The sequence below is a fragment of the Schistocerca nitens genome, chromosome 5 (assembly GCF_023898315.1).
Source record: "Schistocerca nitens isolate TAMUIC-IGC-003100 chromosome 5, iqSchNite1.1, whole genome shotgun sequence".
In the NCBI taxonomy this organism is placed as follows: Eukaryota; Metazoa; Arthropoda; class Insecta; order Orthoptera; family Acrididae; genus Schistocerca; species Schistocerca nitens.
The window spans coordinates 861,292,377-861,298,376 of NC_064618.1; positions in this window are offsets into that span (position 1 = coordinate 861,292,377).

The following is a 6,000-nucleotide window of genomic DNA, read 5'->3' on the forward strand; positions in this document are numbered from 1 at the left end:
TTACTTTCAGAGTAGCACTTGCACCCTACGATCTCAATTATTTGTGTGACATATTCCAATTACTGTCTTTCCCTGCAGTTTTTACATTCTGTGGGGAACCACCTCATTCCTTATCTTATGAGCCCACCTATCAACAGTCTTCTATAGCACCATAACTCCAACACTGGTCTGTTTTGTTCTGGTTTCCCCAAACTTTATGATTCAAACCACACAATGCTATCTTTACCTGTGCTAGTCTACCTTTTATGTCCTGGCTTAGTCCATCATAAGTTTATTCTTATACCAGATAGTAACGTTCCCTAACTTTCTCTACTTCACAAGTTATTTGCTATTCTCATTTCTGCTACTTCATATTACTTTTGTCTTTTGTGGTTTACTCTATCCATATTCTGTACTCGTTAAGACTTCATTCCATTCTACAGATCCTGTAATTCTTTGCCACTTTCAATGAGAATGGCAATGTCAGCAGCGAATCTGATCATTGCTTCCCTTTCACCTCGAATTTTAATCCTGCTCTTAAACCTTTCTTTTATTTCGGTTGTAGCCACTATGTAGCTCCATTCTATTAATGATAGACTTGTTCCTATTCTTAATGTTCAACTTTATTCTGAAGCAATGAGCCAGACATTAACATGGAACATCTAAGACAAAACAAACAAAAAGCAAAGAGTAAATGATTATGTGCACACCAGAGTCTTTGCTGCTGCCCCTGTACTGTGCACACACAACTATTCATCTGTGTGCTCCCACACAGCCCCCTCCCTCAAGAGCAGAGCTCCAGGAATGTGCGAAAACTTGTACCGGACCTTTCGCCCGGCTCTTGTGAGAATTTCCGGCTGTTCTTCCTCCATCATCGTATCCTCTCGCAGCTTCATCTGGCTCGCTGTTCTACCATCCATTGCACCCTGCAGGGGCCCCTCGTCTTGCTGCAGGCCCGCCTCCACTTCGTCTTACATCTTCTAGCAGTAAGTGAGCCGGCTTCACCCGGTCTATTGACACAGTAACAATCTTTTTGCGAACTAGGATAGTCAGGGCCTGGTCCATACAGTGTAGTACTTTATAAGGTCCCGTATATGGCGGCTGCAGTGGAGTTCTGACTGCCTCGGTTTGCAACATTACATGCGAGCAATTCTTGATGTACGAACGACGGCCTAAAGCCATGCCGTGTCACTGGTTGTGGCCTAAGCTTGGCCAGTTGAGCCCTTACTCTCGTTAACAAGTATGGTAGATCCGTCTCGCTGGTACTCTTCTGAAAAAACTCTCCAGGTAGGCGTAAGGTTTCCCCATATACTACCGAGTGAGGTGGCGCAGTGGTTAACACACTGGACTCGTATTCGGGAGGACGACTGTTCAATCCCGTGTCCGGCGATCCTGATTTAGGTTTTCCGTGATTTCCCTAAATCACTCCAGGCACATGCCAGGATGGTTCCTCTGAAAGGGCACGGCTGACTTCCTTCCCTAATCCGATGAGACCGATGACCTTGCTGTCTGGTCTCCTTCTCCAAAACAACCCAACCCTCCCCATATACTAATTCCGCTGTAGATGCTCCGAGGTCGGGTTTGAAAACGGTGCGTAAGCCTAGTAACACTAGTGGCAAAGCTACTGACCAATTGTCGCCATGGCACATTAACGCGGCGTTAAGTGTTCGGTGCCACCGCTCTACCATGCTGTTGCTTTCCGGATGATAACTTGTGGTACGGTGACGGCGGAACCCGCACATGTTTGCCAGCTCCAGGAACAAGGAAGATTCGAACTGATGTCCTTGGTCTGTCGTGACATGTACCGGACATCCGAACCGTGCTATCCACGTCATCAAGAACGCCCGACTGACTGTCTCTGCTGATATGTCTGAAATGGGGATTGCTTCTGCCCACCTCGTAAATCTGTCAATTGCTGTCAATAGATACCAATAGCCTTCGGACATTGGCAATGGTCCAACAATATCCAGATGCACATGTTCGAAATGACCAGTTGGCCTGTCAACTTTACCCACTGGCTTCTTCACACGGCGTCCCACTTTACATCACTGACAATCCAGACACGTCTGCGCCCACCTCCGACAGTCTCCCTTAATTCCTGACCACACAAAACGCTCTGTCATTAATTTTACACTCACTCGGGGTCCCAGATGAGCTAAACCATGTAACCCTTCGAATACTTCCCGGCACAAACTCTCCGGCAGAAAATGTCTAGGCCGTCACTGTGAGGTATCGCACCATAACTGTATTGTCTCACCTTCCGGACACAGTTTTTTTAACTTCAACCTGGTGGGCATGCTCTGCCGAAAAACTTGCAGTTGTGCATCATCCTTCTGCTCTCTCGCCATTGTAGCATAGTTCACTGAATACTTTATTGCCGCAACTCGTGAGAAGCAATCTGCCACCATATTCTCGTGAGAAGTAATCTGCCACCATATTCTCATGAGAAGTAATCTGCCACCATATTCTCTGACCCGTTAATATGTCGTAAATCAGTAGTGAACTGGATTATATATTCCAGTTGCCTGAATTGTTTAGGTGACAAAGTATCCGTACGTTTGCAGAATGTGAAAGTGAGCGGTTTGTGATCTGTAAACAGTGTAAATGGTCTGGCTTCCACGTAAGGCCGGAAATACCGTATGACTTTGTAAGCAGCCAGCAGCTCTCTATCATATGCACTCCAATTCCAGGGTCTGTGAGTTTCTTGGAGAAGAATCCTAGAGGCTGCCAGTGACCAGCAGTCCACTAATGCAATGCTGCCCCAATCGCCACTTGACTTGCGTCAACAACAATAGCTAGCTTCGCATCTTTCTCTGGGTGAGCTAGTAAAACCGCTTGCTTTAGGCTTTCCTTGATCTGCTCGAATGCGCGCTGCATGCTTGCTGTCCATTGTAGCTTCAGATTTTTCCCGGTGTTCGTGCCCACCAAAGCCTCCGTGAGTGGTGCTTGTAAAGCCGCAGCTCGTGGCAGATGTCTGCGGTAAAAATTTAAAACTGTTGCAAATCTAACGGGCGAGGCATCTGCTGTATAACCTTGACCTTCTCCAAAGGACGGATGCCAGCTGCTGAGACTGTGTGACCCAGGTAAGCCACCCGATCTTTATGCAAACTGCATTTGGTGTCATTTAACACTAAACCATAAGTACGTAGCCTCTCGAAAACTGTCCCGAGGTGCTCTTCGTGGAAGGCTGCTGTCGCTGAGAACACCAGTATATCGTCTAAATAGGCGAAAGTGAAATCTAGCCCTCGCAGCACCTCATCGATGAAACGTTGCCATGTGTACGCAGCATTTTTTAAACCAAATGGCATGCGTAAAAACTCGAAAAGACCGAAAGGTGTAGTGACTGCTGTCTTTGGTATGTCACTGTCAGCCACCGGTATTTTGTGGTATGCTTTTTTACAGTCCACTACACTGAAACATTCAGCTCCAGCCAATTTATTTGTAAAGTCGCGAATGTGGGGAACCGGATACCGATCAGGTATTGTACGGGCACCCAACAACCTATAATCACCACAAGGTCTCCAACTTCCGTCTTTCTTCCGCACTAAATGTAAAGGCGAGGCCCATGCACTATCAGACCTTCGTATCACTCCCATTTCCAACATCTCTCCGAACTCAGCTTTTGTGTCTGCAAATCTGTCTGGGGCCAACCTTCTCGGTCTGAGGGAGACCGCAGGCCCGGTCACGGTGTTTATGTGGTGAACTGTATGATGGGCCACCCTGGCTATCAGCTGCGCTGACGGTTCTCTAAGTCGGCATACTTCTGTCACTCCAACCGAACCGTGTACCTTCTCTGTGATTATTCCTACATGACCATGCACCACTTCTTTGCCCCTTCTAAGCTGCGATAACCGAATGTCCACCACAATACCAAATGCATATAGAAAATCTGCTCCTAATATGCACTCTGCCACATCTGCAATGAAGAAAGTCCAATGACAAATAATACTAGGTCCTAAATTCACTTCTTTGACACAACTGCCATACGTCATTATGGACTCTTTATTTGCAGCCTAGAGGCAAAACGATGTGCTTTCACATTTCCCCTTTGGCCATGTGCTGACATCAGATCCTGTGTCAATCAAATAATAACACAAAGCTGTCACATCCCAAACATAAAGTCACCGAGATACCGTTAATGAGGAAACATCTGTACTTACAGTCTCCATGTTATTTATGCGGCAACTGTGACTGCACGGTAGAATGCACTTTGAGGCTCGAATCGTTGATGATACCAACACAACTGCTCCTTCCCAGCATCTCCACTGCCCTTATGTGTCGGCAGGACCTCCGAATCGGTAGCTCTCAACGCCTTCATATGCCTCTGCAGCCCGTCTAGCTGCTCCTTGAGTTTTTGAAGCTGTGTACCAGTAGCAGCTTATTAATCGCCGCCGCTTCGTATTCTTCCGTCGTTGCCTCCACCTTTGCTATGCTGAGAGAATTTGTTGGTTCAACCGTCGCATGAACCCTGTCGGCGAGTTGGAGTAGTGCTTGTATATTGTATCCGTCATTCGCTGCCACAGCTGCTTTTACTGCAGACGGAAGCTGTGCTGCCCAAACAGAATGAAGTGAGTGTCCGAAAATTCATTTTCCGTCACGATTCCACGCAAATGCCTCCAATATTCGGAGGGAGTTCTGTCACCTCTACGTTCGCCTCACAATAGCTGGCAGATTCTTTGATCTAGCGGTTTAGCAAGCCGGCTCATTAAAAAGCCATTCAGTGTTGTATATTGCTGCGTTTCCAGTGGCCGTCTTATTATCTCTTCAACCAATATCGCTGCCTTGGCATCCATACTGTTTGCCACTATCATGAACTTTTCCCGGTCGTCAGTTACCCGATTATGCATGAATGCCAGTTCTAACATGGAGAACCATAGTACCAGTTTATCGGCCAGGAATGGCGGCGGGCGTTCTTTCATGCGTTGTCTCAGCGAATCCTCCTCTCGTATGTGTGTTCCGGCTGTGGATTTTGTCCTGGTAATATCACTGTCCCACTCCACTGAATCCATTCCGTGGTGTCAAATGTCATTCCATAACTCCTGAACCTGACCGCACAGCGTACCCTGCTGGTGTACTGATCATGCTGTAGAGCTTCTGCCGTCTGGTGTATGTTGTAGTGTACCTTCATTGTCCTTCTCCTCAGCCTCTTGCCGCATGTGTTCTTTTGACTTTGGGGTCACCACTTTGTAGCCACTACGTAGCTCCATTCTATTAATGATAGACTCATTCCTATTATTAATGTTCAACTTTATTCTGAAGCAATGAGCCAGACATTAACATGGAACATCTAAGACAAAACAAATAAAAAGCAAAGAGTAAATGATTATGTGCACTCTAGAGTCTTTGCCACTGCCCCTGCACTATGCACACACAACTATTCGTCTGCGTGCTCCCACACTGTCATTGCTTCTCCATATGTAGATTAAACAGTAGATATGAAATACTGTATCACTGTTTTACACCTCTTTTTAATCCAAGCATTTCATTCTTGGTCTTTTGGTCATATTTTTCCTAGTTGATTTTTGTACGTATTGTGTATCACCTGTCCTCTGTAGCTTATTCCTATTTTCCTCAGAATCTTGAACATCTTGCACACTTTCACATTGTTAAGTACTTTTGTTAGATAAACAAATCTTTTGGTGCATCTAGATTTATCTTCAGTCTTGCTTCCATCAAGTCAGACCCACCTATATGGTTTCTTTACCTTTCCTGAAGTCAATCTACACTGAAGCAAAAAAAAGAAAGAAAGAAAACTGGTATAGGCATACATATTCAAATACAGGCAGAATGTGGTGCTGCGGTCGGCAATGCCTCTTTAAGATAACAAGAGTCCGGCGTAGTTGTTAGATCAGTTACTGATGCTACAATGCCATGTTATCAAGATTTAAGTGAGTCTGAACATGGTGGTATAGTCGGTGCATGAGCGATGGTAGCATCTCTGAGGTAGTGATGAAGTGCAGATTTTCCTGTACACCCATTTCATGAGTGTTAGTGATATGGAACCCCTGATATGTCTAGATA